This window comes from Salvia miltiorrhiza, chromosome 4 (genome assembly GCF_028751815.1).
Source record: "Salvia miltiorrhiza cultivar Shanhuang (shh) chromosome 4, IMPLAD_Smil_shh, whole genome shotgun sequence".
Classification (NCBI taxonomy): Eukaryota; Viridiplantae; Streptophyta; class Magnoliopsida; order Lamiales; family Lamiaceae; genus Salvia; species Salvia miltiorrhiza.
In genome coordinates this window covers 26,545,497-26,563,612 of record NC_080390.1, presented here as the reverse complement: position 1 = coordinate 26,563,612, position 18,116 = coordinate 26,545,497, and the positions used below count along the sequence as shown (strand labels likewise).

At 37.2% G+C, this 18,116-nt stretch overlaps 1 long non-coding RNA gene across 3 annotated transcripts; it reads right to left on the bottom strand.

Moving 5' to 3' along the window:
* Positions 1-11,010: 11,010 nt before the first annotated feature.
* LOC131020026 (uncharacterized) lies at positions 11,011-12,705 on the bottom strand. 3 transcript variants are annotated; one of them, XR_009100588.1, is made up of 3 exons: positions 12,564-12,705; positions 12,263-12,465; positions 11,011-11,312 (listed from the first exon to the last, which is right to left on the bottom strand). It is a non-coding gene; the product is annotated as an uncharacterized LOC131020026 (long non-coding RNA). The 3 variants fall into 3 exon arrangements; XR_009100586.1 differs by lacking the exon at positions 12,263-12,465 and having other exon boundaries at positions 12,564-12,704; XR_009100587.1 differs by lacking the exons at positions 12,263-12,465; positions 12,564-12,705 and adding an exon at positions 11,399-11,552.
* Positions 12,706-18,116: the final 5,411 nt, after the last annotated feature.

Here is an 18,116-nt window from a genome sequence, read left to right as displayed (position 1 = left end):
TCATAAATGTGCTCGTGAATTCAAGAACATTAAATTGTGAATTCATAAATTTGGTTGTGAATTTAAGAACATTAAAAAAATTGTTGTACAACACCAAAATACAACAACTCAATCTACCATCAAAATACATCAATTCCTCTAAATCAACAATCAAAATACAACAAAATACAATAAATTTCTACTTCAGCAGCAGCAAACAACATATATATACTTGTCACTCACTTAATTATTTTGAAAAAAAGTTATACAAAGAGCACTATAATTCCTTATGAATAAGGCATACACAATTTATATTCCTGCAAAAACTTGGAAAAATCCCCACACAAAATGTGTGTTAATTCGAATTGCAACAAAACAAACAACATAATTATAGCTTGAAAACCTAAACCAAAATGTCGAAAACCAATGCCAAGCAACTCGGAAAATCAAAATCTTGTTGTATAATTACTCAACCAAAAATTAATTAATAGAAGAGAGAGATCACCTCTCTCTCTCTCTCTCTCTCTCTCTCTGTTTCTCTCTCTAGGACTAGTCTTCCGCCTTGGCCTCAGACTCCGGCTCATCCGGATCCGCCTTGGCCTCCCCATCCTCTTCACCCGCCGCCTCCCCTTTCTCGGCGGCGGCGGCGGCGACAGCAGTGGCGGCGGCAGCGACGTTGGCGTCGTTCTCGACGGTGCTTTTCCTCGCAGCCTCGATAACATGCTGGTAGTTGCCTTTCTCCATGAAAAGCTGCTGGAAGTGGTGCTTGCAGTAGAGGATCCCGTCGAGAGCAGCGTAGGAAGAGTGCGTCAGCGCGCAGCCGCCATGGGCGCATTCGAAATCCTCCACCGCCTCCAGAGATCCTCTGCCGCTGTGCGTCGCGGTGGTGGTGGTTCGCGGCGGAGGCGGAGGCGGTGGCCGGCGACTGTGGAGCGGTGGCGAGGACGAGAGAGAGAGGGAGAGCGGAGAGGGAGAGAAGAGAGATAGAAGAGAGAGAAAATGAGTGTACAATAGAGAGAGAAGAGAGAGGGTGAGAAAAGTGGCCATTTTTTTAAATTTTAATGTAAGGGGTAATTTTGTACTTTTACACAAAAACTGGCCAAATTTTAATGTTTTTATTTCATAGGCCAAATTTTAATTTTACTATATGAAAGTGGCCATATTTATATATTACCTCTTTAAATTATGTTGGCGATCACTGAAAGTAAGTCGTTATTCATACTCCCTCCGTCCCATTAAAGTTGGCAACATTTCCTTTTTGGGCGTTCCACTAAAGTTGGCCACTTTCTAAAAAAGGAAATAATTTAACTTAATTAGATCATTAATTAAGTTACTAATTAAACCCTCAATTATGTTTAAAATAAACATACACACACAAACACACACTTAGAGAGCAGTCGCCTCTCTCTTCTTCTTCTCCGGCGGGATGCCACCCCCATCGCCGCCGCCGCCTCTTGCCTCTCCGGCCGCCGCCGCCTTTCTCCCTCTCTCCCTCTAGGGCTCGCCTGCGCCGCCTCTAGAGCTCGCTCTCCCTCATCTCTCCCTCTATTCTCTTTCGATTTGGGCGAGGTCGCCTGCGCCGATTTGGGCGAGAGGTCGTCGCCTGCGCCGCCTCTCGCCTCTCTCCCTCTCTCCCTCTAGGGCTCGCCTGCGCCGCCGCCTCTCGCCTCTCCGGCCGCCGCCGCCTTTCGTCCTCTCTCTCTCCCTCTATTCGCCTTCACAGTGTTTGGGGGCAAGATTTGTTTTTGATTTCTGATTTTGAGTGGATTTTGAAGGGATTGGCGGCGGTGGTGGTTGTTGGCGACGGTGGTGGTGGTTGTTGGCAGATTTGAGTGGATTTTGAGGGACAGAGGGGGTGGCTGATGAGGGAGACGAGGGTGGCGGCGACTTCGCCGGAGGAGGGGTGGCTCATGCCGGCGACTTCGCCGGAGGTGGGTGGCAGTGGATGAAGAAGAAAGGGAAAGGAGGAAGAAATTATTTTAATTAATTCAATAATTTTGATGGGCCCCATTCAATTAAAACATAACACTCCATTTCTTAATCTCCGTGCCGAAACAAATGTTGCCATGTTTATTGGGACGGAGGGAGTATATATTAGTGGCGAAATTATATATACTTTAATTGTAGCAATTGGACAAGCGGTTCGTTATTCATATATAATTAGTTTGGTAAGTTATTTGAATAAAGCATTGAATATCATATTTGAATAAATTATTTTGTTTCCTTTAAAATTCGGTGAATAAAATAATGTACACCAACAAGAAATGTGATGATTCATTTCCTCTAAATTTTGATGTACAAGAAAATACAACATTTTTTTGCTCTAAATTAAAGTAAATAAAAGGTGTGTTTACAAAAAGAAAAGCATATTAACGAAAATAAAAGTAAAGAAACACTTCTGGAAAATAAAAGTAAAGAAAAGCATGTTAACAAAAAAAAAACGTCAACATTCATGCATGATCCAGTAATTAAATAGATTCATGTTTGTTTACAAAATATATTATAAATTAGTCAAACTTCTCATTGAAAATACAAAAGTATTTATTGAAAATAATGTTTCCAGTAATATATATACATATTTAATTAATATATTAAAATTATAAGATGAAAAATACATAAAGGATAAATATGTCTTTTTATGTTGAACATTAATTAATTTTTGGATTTGATTCGGATCAAATTGATCCAAATAGCAAGGTCCTTTTTCATAAACTGTTTTTATTATTTGGCAGTTGGGTTTTACATTATTATAAACCTCAATCAACTTAGATTCAATAATTTCATTAGTAAATGCGCAACTTGTGTATTTGTGACCATCACAAACAACGGCCAACAACCCTCGAATTTATGGTGTCTATAACATTAATATACCACAGCCCCACCAAGTTGGGAATTTCAGTTTTTTCAACGACCAATTTTCTATTTTTAACGACTGAATTTTCGGTCGTTAAAAAGAGAAAAAAAAATATTTATTCTTTATTTTTTTAATAACGATCAAATTTTTTATTATTAACGATCGAATTTTCGGTTGTTAAAAATATGGGTTCCGGTAGTATCCAAGCTTATAATAGATCCGTAGATCCAAATCTAGACCACACATTTATGACATGTGGCATATCAAGATGGTGACACGTGGCAAGAAGCTTCCAAGCATTTCAAGGCAAAATTTGGAGAGGGGTAAAATTGGAATGTAATTTTCGAATTTAATAATAAAAAAAATTAGATTTTCTCAAAATGGAGTATATTTTAGATGCATAAATTTTAATACGAAAATGCATGAAGGTTCATATGAAAAATGCATAAAGTTTCATATAAAAATGCATAAGATTTCACCCCACCCCACCCCACCCCCTCACACCCCTGAACCCCACCCCTGCCCCACCCCCCACCCCCACCCACCCCCCATCCTCCCCCCCCCCCCAATTTTTTTTTTCCAAAAACTGATTTTCTAATTGCTGACCCACCCCCACCCCCCTCCCCCCCAATTTTTTTTTTTCAAAAATTGATTTCGACCACCGACCCACCCCCACCCCCCCCCCCCCCACAAAAAATTTAATTTTCAATTTTTTTTAATTTTTGGGGATGCATAATTTCATACACTGATATGCATATATTATTACATGAAAATGCATAAAACATTAACTACAAATAATTATTTTTGCAAATACACCCTAAAATAAATACCAAACACTAAAACCTATATACACTAATAAACTACACACTAAAACCTAAAAACTAAACTCTAAATACTGAAACACTAAACTCTAAACATCATTAAACCCTAAACACTAAAACCAAAACCCTAAAATAAATACTAAACACTAAAACCTATATACACTAAAACACTACACACTAAAACCTAAAAACTAAACCCTAAACACTAAAATCTAAACATCATTAAACCCTAAATACTAAAACTCAAACCCTAAAATAAATACTAAACACTAAAACCTATACACTAATACTAAACCCTAAAAACTAAACCCTATACACTAAACCCTAAAAACTAAACCCTAAACACTAAACCCTAAACACTAAAACACTAAACCCTAAACCCTAAACCCTAAACCCAAAACACTAAATCCTAAACACTAAAAATCTAAACACTCCTAAACACTAAACCCTATATCCTAAACCCTAAAAACTAAACCCTAAACACTAAAACACTACACACTAAACCCTAAAAACTAAACCCTAAACACTAAATCCTAAACACTAAAAACCTAAACACTAAACCCTAACCCTATACCCTAAAATAAAATATTATAAAATATGTGTATATAAAAAAGAAAAATGCATAATCAAGAACAATAAAATGCATATATTATTACATGAAAATGCATAAAACATTAACTACAAATAAATTTTTGAAAAAAAAAATTGGGGAAGGGGCGTGGGTGGGGGTGGGTGGGTGGGGGTGGGTCAGCAATCAGAAAATCAATTTTTGAAAAAAAAAATTGGAGGGGGGTGGGTGGGGGTGGGGGTGGGTCAGCAATCAGAAAATTAGTTTTTGAAAAAAAAAAATTTTTGGAGTGTGGGGGGTGGGGATTGGTGGGGTGGGGGTGGGGTGGCGAAACTACCAGATTTATTAAAATGAAATGCATTTTTTGTATAATTTAATGCATTTTTATGTGAAAACTTTATGCATTTTTGTTTGATTTTATATGCATGAGAAACATGCCTATTTTTTGGGGGTGGTAATGGGGAGGGTTGGGGGGGTGGTATGGGGTGGGGTGGTGAAAATACCAAAACTGAAAAAATTAAATGCATTTTCTATTCAAAGTTATGCATTTCATGTGAAAACTTTATGCATCTTTGTGTGAAACTATATGCATCTAAAATATATCTATTTTGAGAAAATCTAAAAAAAAAATATATTTTTTAATTATTAAATCCATAAATTACATTCCAATTTTACCCCTCCAGATTTTGCCTTGGAATGCTTGGAAGTTCCTTGCCACGTGTCACCATCTTGATGAGCCACATGTCATAAATGTGTGGTCAAGATTTGGACCTACGGATCTATTATAAGCATTGGATACTACATTATCTCATTCCTATATATATATATATATATATATATATATATATATATATATATATATATATATATAATCTTTGTATTCCACAAGTATTTTAGTGTATTTCTAATGTATTTTGACCTTAATTGCATACTATTTGACAAACTATTCGCTTATTAATATCTGTGTCCAAACTTTGTGACATGTTCAATTGAGACGCGTGTAATATAAAATAGTAAAATTAATTAAAGAGACACGATGAGACACAATAAATTGTAGGACAGAAAATTTACATTCAAAATAAAACCTTTGTTAGTGTAGAAAAAAGAGAGTCTTTTTTTTAATTAAAAATTTAAAAATAATGAAAGATTCAGATTCACACTCTACTATCCTAGTCTCTTATCTTTATTGAGCTACGGTGCTGAGAGAGAGAAAATTAAGTTTTTATTGATATGGATTTTTTTCATAAACTGTTTTTATTATTTGGCAGTTGGGTTTTACATTATTATAAACCTCAACCAACTTGGATTCAATAATTTCATTAGTAAATGCGCAACTTGTGTATTTGTGACCATCACAAACAACGGCCAACAACCCTCGAATTTATGGTGTCTATAACATTAATATACCACAGCCCCACCAAGTTGGGAATTTCAGTTATCAAAAAGCCCAACATTTGTGTGCAGGGACCGAGCTAGAAAATGCCAATGGGCCTCTTCCAATTTACATAAGGTCATAGTCAAATAAATTTGTTAATCAATATTATTATTTTTTTTAAATACAATCATGATAGTTATAAATACATAAAATATTTTTATATACTAGTACGTCGCTCGTGCAATGCACGGCAAGCATTGATATTAAACGTTATATTTAAATAAATAAATATAAATATTAAATAGAATTAAAATATAAGTAAATGCAAAATATGTTTTAAAAATAAAATATAATAATCTAAATTAATTACTCAATAAAACCTGAATTTGAAAACATAAAATTTTCCCCAAAGTAATATTGGTAAATCTTGTACAGCACTGTCGGCACTCATGGAAACCTAACATGGTTCAAATTATTAAGGCAAAAGACCCCACGTTTTCCAAGGACAAATTCATAGTAACAAAGCAAAGACATAGTAACAAAATGAAGCCCATGATTCGACAAAGCGTAGAACAATCAACATACAAGGAAAAGTGTGACAAAAGTCATTGGCACTAACAAAGATAAAACCATTCATTCTATCAAAGGAAATGAAAACCAAAGACAAAACAAAATAAAAAATAAGTCCAAGTTTAACAAAACAAAGCAGTTTTCAGAATTCAAGGAGCCATATCAAAAGCGGTCTCCGTCGCTTGGAGAGCCACACCGATTCGGTCGTTAAAACCAAAAAATCAGTCGTTAATATTACTAACAATATTAACGACCGATTTAACGATCATTTTTTTCGGTCGTTCCGAGTCTTAACGACCATTTTTTCGGTCATTAAATTTAACGACCGAATATTCGGTCATTAAAAAGAGAAAAAAAAATCTATTTGTTTTTATTATTTTTTTTAATAACGATCAAATTTTTTATTATTAACGACCGAATTTTCAGTCGTTAAAAATAAATAAAAATATATACAATTTTTTCGAATATATATATATATATATATATATATATATTTAATCTCTGTATTCCACAAGTATTTTAGTGTATTTCTAATGTATTTTTGACCTTAATTGCATACCATTTGACAAACTTCCCAGTGGGTTACCCATCTTAGTTGTGCTCTAAATCAAGCACGCTTAACCTTGAAGTTTCTTTCGAGTGGTCACCAGTACAAAACACTCGTATTATTGATATATATAGTACATTCAATATACAATATCATTAAGCATTCATAACCTTATAATATGTCGAGATGATATCTAAGACTTGTAGTGCCGGCGAAACAATGACGGTAAATATACGATCGAATTTAAAATAATAAAAAATTAATATTTTCGTAATTAAAAAAAGAAAATATAAGTATGAAAAATAACAATCAAATATACAATAAAATCAATATTAAATCAATTAATCAATATTAATAAAATTAATATTTGAAAAATAATAAAATTATTAATATTTTGAAAATAATGAATCTAATAATTTATTATAATAAATCTAATAAATTTAATAATTTATTATGAAAATTAATTAAATCAAATAATCAATATTAATAAAATTAATATTTGAAAAATAATTTTATTATTTTAAAATACTATAATTATTAATATAATGAATCTAATAATTTCGTAAATCTAATAAATCTAATAATTTATTATAATAAATCCACTCCCTCCGTCCCATGAAGAATGACACAGTTTCCTTTTTGCTTTGTCCTAGGGCTGGGAATCGGGTCGGGTTCGGGTACCCTACCCGAAAAAATCGGGTACCCGAACCCGAAAATCCCCTAAACCCTATACCCGACCCCTACCCCGAAAACGAAATCGGGTACCCTAATACCCGATAGTTCTTACAGCAGCAGGGCAGACGAAATTCGGGTACCCCAAAAATTCAGTCGAAATTCAGGTACCCCAAAGCAGCAGCAAGGCAACAAATTAATGAGACAAATTAATTCAGTCGAAATTCGGGTACCCCAAAAATTCATACAAATCAATTCCAATTCAATGATACAATGGAAATCTCAGATTTCAAATCTGTATTTAAAAAAAAAAAAAAAAAGAAGAAGAAGAAGAAGAAGAAGAGGTCGCGGCTGGGGGGGGGGGGGCTGGGAGCGAGCTCCTCACTGGCGATTGACGGGCAGCGAGGGGCGCCGCTGGGTCGCCGCTCACCTGTCGTCGGAGCGACTGGGCGAGGGTCGCGGTGGGACTGGGAGCGAGCTTCCCACTGGCGACGACCGAGGAGAACGGCGGGCGGGCGAGGGGCGCCGCTGGGTCGCCGGAGACGGGAACGATTTCTGCCTTTCTGGAATGGGGGGCGGCCGGGCGGGAGGCTGGGTTTGGGATTGGGATTTGGGAATTGATTGAAAATGGGAACAGAGCAATTCGGGAGGCTGGGCCTGGGCGTGTTGAAAATGGGATTTGGGAATTGAAAATAGTTTAAAATATATTTAATAAACAATTCGGGTATTTCGGGTATACCCGATACCCGATCGGGTATACCCGATACCCGATTTTTTCATACCCTAAATACCCGATCCCGATTTTTTCGGGTATCGGGTACCCTATACCCGATTTTTTCGGGTCGGGTATCGGGTACCCGATTACCCGATCCCGAAATTCCCACCCCTACTTTGTCCCATGAAGCATGACACGTTTTTAAAAATGGCAAAAAATTAATATCTGAAAAAATAATTTTACTATATTAAAATAATAAAATTATTAATATTTTGAAAATAATTGAGTAAATCTAATAAGTCTAAGAATTTATTATAATAAATCTAGTAATTTATTATTATTTGAAAATAATATCATATTTTTATTAATAATCAATATTATCTCATTTTTTAGAATAATATTATAAAAATAACAATCATTTTTAAAATATTCTCTATATTTTAAAAATAAGAATTAAATAGAAAATTAATTAAAAATAATTAAATATTTATATATATATATAATCAAAAAATAAAAATAAATAAATATAAAAATAAAAATAAAAACGAAATTTAAAAATTTGAAAAATGGAAAAAACTATATTGATGGCCGATTATTCGGTCGTTAATAAATAAAATAAATAAAAAATTAAAACAAATAAAAATTAAAGAAAAAGTAACAAAAAATTTTAAAATAATTTTAACGACCGAAAAATTCGATCTTTAGAAAAATTATTTTTTATTAAAAAAATATTAACGACCGAATAATTCGGTCGTTAAAATATTAAAAAAATAATTAGCGATCGAATTTTCGGTCGTTAAAAAAAACGGTCGTAAATCAGTCGTTAAGGCCGCAAAATTAACGACCGAATTTTTCGATCGTTAAATTCGATCGTTAAACGCGTGTTTTCTTGTAGTGAATAGGGACGACAGAGGGAGCTGCAAGTAAGAGAAAAGTAAAAAACAAACAAAGTACGTACATACTTTAGCCAAAGAATAAGATTGAAAACTTACTGGCTGTGTATGCAGCGATGACCTCATTGAGCGAGGGAAAGCCTTCACCGCTGCAGGGCTGGGCTCGCTGGCCAGAGTAGCATCCAGCTCATCGAGGAAAGGGGTGCGGAACACGGGCTTCTTCGTCAAATGCTCGGAGTCCTCTCCTTCGACCAAACCCCGTAAGGTCTTATCGAGAACAGGGATCACCCACTCATCAGAATCTTCCGGAATGGTCATGTCAATGCCAGCCGCGTGGCAGAGCCCCTCGAAGTCCAAGGTATCAATTAGCTCAAAGTTTGGCTTTTTGCTCTGAAGTGGCCTCCACCTGGTCCAAGGCCTTCCGACTTGATTCCTCGACCAAGAAACAAATCCCCTCATCAAAGTCTGAAGGGAACTGAGGGGAACGTTTATACGCTGCCAAGGCACTGTGGACCAGGGTGTCTAGGAATAGTTGACACTGGGGAGACTTGAATAACTCCATGCGCTGATCCTTGCACCCTGTAGCGTAGGCCCGCTTCTTTTCGAGCTCCGCCGTTTTCTCCAACTGGGCAGCCTGCGCCCGCAGCTGCTCCATATACTCTTCCCTTAGATGAGTAAACCAGGCATGCGCTCAGATCAGAGTTCGTGGCTACCCGAGTCTCGAGCTCCATGTGCAACTCGGCCAGCCTGTCCTTCACCTTGACCAGTTCTTGGTCGCGCAGGGCTAAAGTCACCTCAGAAGCAGTCAAGACTTCCTTCAGTTTGCGCCTCTCATAGGCACACTCAATTAGCTCCCGGGGCTGATCATTTTCTTCAAAAGGGGAAAATTTCCCAAAGTTACAGTCAACCCCACATCATAGCAGACCTAATTCAAGCAAAAACCAAAGAATGAAATAAGCTACATATTCCCGAAGTTGGGCGATGCCACTGCAATGCATGACATCATTGGCAGACTTCAAAATCGAGCTGTCCACTCAGTTAGCTCGGTCCAGCAAGCGACGTAATGGACTGCTTCCATCGGCCCTGCCTGGGCCTGTATCCCCTTCCTGCGAGCCCTGCCCTGCATCCTCAGTGGCAGTCTGGCTCCTTGTAGTATAGCGTCGCGACCTCTTCAACGGCTGCTTCGACGAACTAAAAGGCCCAACAGGGGCTTTCCCATTGGCATTGAAGGGACGACCTCCACCACATCGTCAGATCCCTCCATCTCATCTTGAAGGTCCCAAAAAACATTGCCCCTATTCCGAGCAAGGGAAGTAAATAGATGCCCCTGCGGCACACTCCCAAGGGTCGTAGTGGTCCCAACAGCCCTGTCTGACATTGAAGTGGACATGGGAGCAAAGGTAACGGGGGTCGCACTGATTGGATCCCCTGCAGAGGAGTGAGTCGTAGAAGGCATAGACTCCGCCGCACCAGAGTCGCTGGCGGTCCTCGCTACTCCCCTAGGAGAATTCGCAGCAGTCAACGCCCTCAATTTGACTTTCCACTACTACAAAAATGCTGATAGAAACCGGTTAAAAACCGGTTTCTATGTACTAAAATGACCGGTTTCGTAGGCACCGGTGTTATAAGTGTCTTAAAAAAGGCGCTAATAGAAACCGGTTATTAACCGATTTCGTAAGTACTTATGACACCGGTTTAAAACCGGTTTCTATTAGCGTGACTTTTTAGCGGTGTCTTTTGCGGTAATAGACACCACTATAAGTGGGCGCTGATAGAAACCGGTTATAAACCGGTTTCGTAGATAGATTAGAAACCGGTTTATAACCGGTTTCTATTAGCACAACAATTAATGGTGTCTGTTATATAAAAGAAACCGCAAAGAAGTCACTTATAGAAACCGGTTTATAACCGGTTTCGTAGCTAAATTAAAGGGAAAAAAAATTAATTTTTAAATACATTTTGTAGGCCCTATAAAAACAATTTTTTAAATAAAATTATATATAAGTAATAACAACAAATATCAAATTACACAATCAATTAGCACCAATGTACGTTACAATCATCTCCAATGTCTCGCACCAAGTTTCAACTATCAATATAACAAAAGGAAGTCTAATATCAAGTTTCTAGGAAGACAAAATCTAATATCAGCTCTCAAAATCAAATGTTCTTGAAGCCTCAATTTTTCAATAACTAAATATGGTCTTCTTTCCTCTTTGCATCCAAGTTAGCTTTGATCATATTACCTGCAAAACACAATCAGCCCACTCCCTCCGCACTTCATCAATCTCCACACTAGAATAACTTTTGCTATTGAACTGTAAAGTAATAGATATGCCTCATAAGTCATAAGAATATGGCAAACCATCAAATATGTTCAACAAGATATAATTATAATAATTACCAATAATTGCAGCGAGTTAATCCTCTCAAAATTAGCAGACTCAATAATATCTTTCATATATCTCATGACATAAAAACCACACTGAGAGTTGTCAGGTTGTTTAGGAACCTACATTCAAATTAAATTGTTAATAAAAAGTTTATTCCTTATCATTTATTTTATAATAATAATAATAATACTAAAACTAGCTAATTGAACAAATGAATGCCATTGTACTTTTTGGAAGTAAAATGCCATTGATGGAAGTAATATCTTGGACACGTGAGTTGATTTATGCAAATAAACATATGTGGAAAATAAAGCATTCAAGTAATTGATCAGAGAGAATTAAATGCAAAGAAACTCATTCAAGTCGAGAATATTTAACAAGAATACAAGTTTGAATGATAATTTTCAAGCTCAAGAACCACTGTATCATTTCTTATCCACATTTGTGATGGGAGGGGCCAAGCTTTTTGATAGCATTAGCCCCACACACACAACACGCAATACATAATATACACACACGAATTATTGAAATACTTTATGGAAATGTAGCTGGTTTAGCTCTCTTGATTAGAGTTGGCAAATAAGAATAGCTTTCAACTTTTCAACTAGGACAATTAAATACAAAGTTGATGCTATAAGTATTAGTAATACTTGTTATGTTCATATTCACGCAGTCAACAGTCAAGTAAAGCTAGAGTTTTCTCTTTAGGGTCTGCTATGTCACTTTCCTGGAATTAAATTCAAGAACAGCAAAGCAACCGAGAATGTGTGTGTGTGCAGCATAATTATACTCTGATGAAACAAGATTGTAGTGCAGCATAAAACTAATTTTCTGTTTGTAATTAATAAAGAAATCAAGCTAAACATAAAACTAACCTCAAGGAGCAGCGGCTAAGTCGAGAACAGACCGGAAGAGCAGTGCACGTGCTGCCCTCCGATTGAAGCAGCTAATTCTGCTCCTGCCTCGTCTGGTGTACAGCAAGGTAAATCAGAGCAGCGTGGCAGCGACCGGAGAAAGCTTGACAGCAGCGTCGTTTCTGGAGTACAGCAGCAGCTCAAAGCAGCAGCAAAGTATGGCGCTAAGGGGATCAGAAAAACACTCAGAGTAGCGTCGTTTTCCGTTGCTTTACAAACAAATAATTATACTCGGATGAAACAAGCTACACATAAAACTAACCTCAAGGAGCAGCGGCTAAGTCGAGAACAGACCGGAAGAGCAATGCACGTGCTGCCGTACAGCAAGGTAAACCAGAGCAGCGTGGCGGCGACCGGAGAAAACTTGACAGCAGCGTCGTTTCTGGAGTACAGCAGCAGCTCAAAGCAGCGGTGAAGTATGGCGCTAAGGGGATCAGAAAAACACTCAGAGTAGCGTCGTTTTTCGTTGCTTGCTGACCGGCGGAGATTGTGGCGGCGGCGGCGGCGAGGAAACCTACGATTTTATGATTGGAGAGAGGCGACAGAGGACGTGGTTCGTGGTTGCGTTGACTGTTGATACGACGGCGGCGGCGCAAGGAACGAGTGGCGTTGGTCGGGGTGAGTCGGCGCCGGAGAGATCGTAGGCGGCAGATTTGGGAAGAAGAAGATAGGTGGCAGATTTGGGAAGAAGGTGGGCGCGCGCACATTTGGGGTTAATTAGGGCTAATGTGTTTGAACGATCAAACTGATTTCTTTTCTTTTCATTTTTTCCTTTTTTTTTAATTATGAATAAGCCTTTAAAACCGGTTTAAAAACGGTTTAATATGTTTAATTAAAACCGGTGTCATAATGTAACTACGACACCGCAATAAAGAAATCGGTAATAAAAAACCGGTTTCTATTAGCGCACTTTTTTTAAATAGAAACCGGTTGTACCTACGAAACCGGTTTTTCAAGCTACGAAACCGGTTTTAAGCAAAAACCGGTTTCTTTTTAGTGGTTTCTATTTGAATTTTTGTTGTAGTGTTCTTTTGCTAATTCATATCTGGACACAACAAAAACATCACAAATCATGTAAATTAAGACCTAACAAAGCAGTGCAGGGCAAAATACAGGGAACAATGCAAAGAAACAGGCACAAAACATTGCAACACAATAATTACCAATGCAATGAGGGGGAAAATAATCAAACAACCCTGAAGCTGCTAGGGCAAAGTTATCACGAGTGATTTGTTTAAGTTCAAAGGGCCCTTCGGCTTCAAGTTCTTGGAGTTGGTGAAAGAGTCTCCTTACCCAAGTGGGAGGCACGATGTTAGGGACCGTATGACTCTCCTTTTTCTTTTTCCATCGGGTTCATCGGATATCAAAGTTCCAACTCCAGTCCCTGGAAGTTACTTCAACATTAGGATTTAAAATCCTGGTCATAGGTATTAAAGCAATCCAAAAAGCAGATACCGTATTTACACAAAGAGGAGAAATAGTAAAAGATGCCCGATTTCTTCAACAGTTGGGTTTCATAGAATACGCGAGTCGTGTTCTCCACCCTGTAGAAGTTCAAAACGATATGGAAAGCCAGAGTGTCGTGAATGGCAGAGGGGAAAAGTTGAAAAAAATGGGATATTAGAATAATTGCACACATCGATTAAAAATTGAGGCGGCGACAGATGTAACCCACATTTGATTTGGGATTTCCAGCAGGGGATAAACAATGGAGGGAGGTCGTCATCATCAGGCTTCTCGAAGCCCAAGACTAGGTATGAAGAGTAAAATCGAAAGAAGGAAGACGAATGATTTCAACAAAGCCTGGAAGCTAGTTTTCATGAACAATAGACGAGGGTAGACTAATGCAATCCATCCTAATATCAGGGATTCGCAGAGGCATAATTAAAGAGGTCGAAGGAGAAGAAAGTACCTGAAAACTAGGGTTCGTAGTGGAAGGATTGGTTCAAACGGTAGCGAAGGAAATGAAACAGGCAAAGAGTCGAGGGAGATGAAGACGCGATGGAAAAATGAAAAGTAAAAAGTGAAAATTCGAATCGGAGGTAAAAGCATTTTTTAGGAAAATCACGGCAAAACGAACGGACGAGAACACAACAGCGACGACTAAGACAATACGCAAGTACGGAATCAAGTGTGTGAGAAGGCAAACAGTTCCTACGCGCGGAGACGTGGCGGGACACGTGGCACGATCGTAGACGTAGTTTGAATTCACCGAGAAGACTGCCAGGGAGCCCTGCGCTGCAAACTTAAAAGAGAGAAATCAGCGACATCGCTTGGAAATCAACCCTGCATCCGATTGAGACATCTCGCTTTCTGAAAGAGCATTTTCCAGAAGTTACAAAATACAAAGAACAGGTCCAATAGCACTGCTATGACGATTTCAACCCTGCCACTTGAACTCTTTAGTCCAGCCAAAACACTCAACTTGTCGTATTTTGACTAGACTATGGGGGAAGCCAATGAGGATAAACATATGCGTTCCAGAAATATCGGAGGAAAATAACGAAAAAAGAGAGAGATTCCCGACGAACAGCGCTGTCTTCAACAGAACAAGCCTAATCTCATGGAAACGACCTTATCCCAAAAGAGTCCAACGCCCTTAGTCAACCAAGTCCGAAGTCAAGATCACAACGAAGATACGAGATAAGCAGAAAGAGTTATAATTCGATTATAAGTCAAATAAGAGTCATTTTCTTACTAAAATTCCTACATATTTGCCTATAAATACGTGTAAAATCCTAATGTAAAATCATCGACTATCATTATTTACCTACTTTCAAAGCCTTATGCTAAAATCAATACAAAGTTCAACGTTTCGACGCCTTTCTCGTGTTCTTGTTATTTTCTGTTACAAGATGATATTTTTGGGCACAATATTTAAGATACAAATATAAATAAAAAGTCTTATTCAAGTTATATTTTTAATATATATAAATAATTATTCATCTTTCAAGTCATATTAAAATTAATACAAAAAATTATTATATAAACTATTACTCCCTCCGTCCGCCAAAAGTATTCCACAATTACTATATTTGCCGTCCGCAAAAAATATTCCACTTTCCTTTTTAAGCCATGGTCTCACCATTCACCTTTATATTTTATCCTTACAAACACTCTTTATTTACAAAAAACCCACCCCAAATTCAATCTCAACCACACATCTCATAAAGTGGTGGGACCATTTCTCCACTACATCAACATCATCGCACATTTTATTAAACTCCGTGCCCGGCCAAAGTGGAATACTTTTGGCGGACGGAGGGAGTATAATTTAAAAAACATGTAAAACACAAAATAGATATTTACTTAGTTTTTTATTTAAAACACAAATAAATAGAAAAATAAATAAAATTAATATAGTTGAAAAAAAAAGTACACATGTCACTAAGGAGCAAAAAAAACTAAAGAGATGAGATAGGAAAGAGAAAAAAAGCTTTAATACTTTAAATTACCATAATTTATTCACTCTAAATTTATTTTTTAGGATTTTTAAAATTGAAGAGTTCATAAATGAGTCAATAAAATTTCTTTCTCCTTGAATGCACTAAAAACTACAATAATTAAAAATATATGCAAATAAAAATAATAAAAATTGATTCCGAAAATAAAATAGGGATAATTGCATGTAAATCCATACATGTTTCAGTATTTGGTATTTGCACTAATTCTGAAAAAGTGACTTCTAAATCCATAACCTTGTTTTTTGTCTGATTTTAGTCATGCGACTATTTTTTTCTTACACTGACGCCGAAAATGACAAGATGGCAGCCGAAATTGACACGGTGGCACATTTATGACATGTGAAAAAATAAATAAAAAAAGACAAAAAGTGAAACCCCCCATTTTACCCATCATCTTTCCCACCCCCAAACCCTACACTGCCACCGTCGGCGTCGGTGCCTGCATCCTCCTCCTCTTCATCATCTCCCATCTCCTAGTGCCGGTGTCGTGCCCTAGATACCCAATTCACCACCTACCCTAAGCCCTTCGCACTCGACACAAACATCACAGGCAACGACGGCACCATTGCCTTCCTCTACCGCCAGAGCATCCACCGCAAGGAGAAACCACGTCACCCCCTCACCCTCTCTCTCGCCCCATGTCACCTCTGAAATTAGGAGGAGCCACGGCCGTTAGGATAAGCCACGGCCACCGCCTCTGAAATTCCCGGACCAGCAATAGCAAATAGTCGCCGCCGCCTCTCCCTCGACTTCTCAGTCAGACGGTGGCAGCGAGGCTATGCCGACCGCCTATGTTCCCTTACTTCATCTCTCAATTTCCCCTCAGAAATCCCAGATCCCCAAATCTAGACACCAAGGTTCCCGTCAACTCTCTCCCCTCTGAACTCCGGACGAGCAACAGAAAATAGCCACCGGCGGTGGTGGCGACAGGGGGCGGGGGAGGGGGGAGGGCGGCGGCGGGTGGGGGGAGGGGAAATTAGAGTTTGGGGTGGGGGGAAAGGCAAGGATGATGGAGGGTTTTTTTTTGTCTTTTTTTAAAAAAAATCACATGTCATAAATGTGCCACCGTGTCAATTCCGACTGTTATTGTGTCAATTCCGACTGCCACTTTGGCAGTTCCGGCGTCGAAGTAAGAAAAAATCGATCACCAGACTAAAATCAGATATACAAAAGGTTATGGATTTAGAAGCCACTTTTTCAGAATTGGTGCAAAAATCAAATACTTTAATACGTTATGGATTTACAGGCAATTAGACCAATAAAATAAAATAAAATAAGTACAAAAAACTTAAAGAAAATATTATATGTTCAACATTAAGAAAAAACTTATTTGTTCTAAATTTAGTTTGATTATTTTTACCCCAAATTAAAGATTTTGTCATAACTCACGATTTTTAAGAATCAAGTGGTAAAATAACATTATTTGGGGATATGATATTTTCATATGAAAGATAATTATATTGCACATATTTTTTTATTCATGAAAAATATTCAATATACATCTTAAATTAATGATTATAACAAAAACTTTAATTTAATAGTATAACTTTTTTTAAAATAAATTTGAAACAAATAATGTGTATTTAAAGTTACAAAAATATTTTTCTCTTTCCTCTTTCATCTATCATATTTTCTCAACTTAATTTTTGTCATATATTTTCTCTCTTCTCTATTCTCTCTTTACATTCTAAAAGATTTTCCTTATTTTGCCATCAATTTGATAGGAAAGAGGTTTTTGAGCAATTGAGTAACATCCTGGTTTGTCACTGAATGACAAATTCTACGTTAGTGAGAGCTGGCAGATAAGGTTGAATGTCTTGAGATTTTCATGGAAGAGGCTAGACCACAGTATGTGATGAATTTCTCTAATCTAAGAACAAATAGACTGTAGGATCTTGTTTCATTACTTAGGCAATTGCTATTCATTTTGTTGTTGTGCCGATTTTTTTGTACTACATATTTGATGTCGTGGCTTGTTTTTGAAAATATGAATATTGGCAAATGATATATATTTTCTGCATCAAATTTTGTATCCCATTGCGTGGCTATACCTGCTGATGTATTATGGTGTTTGTTTGAGATTTATTCGAATTCGTGTTTATTAGTTTTTCAAAATTAGCCAAATCTTGTTGTTGCACTCTGAAAAATTTGACTTTTAATACTAGTGAAGTCATATCTTGTTTCGTTAGTTGTATGATTATTTCATTACTACTATTTTTTCTTTGTTCATAATTACAGTATCCTCATGTTGGTTTACTGATGATATTCCATGAGTTATGGTTTGTAAAATGCTGGGGGCCAAAGCTAATGCAACGTGTATCAGCCGTAATTAATTAAATTCTTGCAAATAA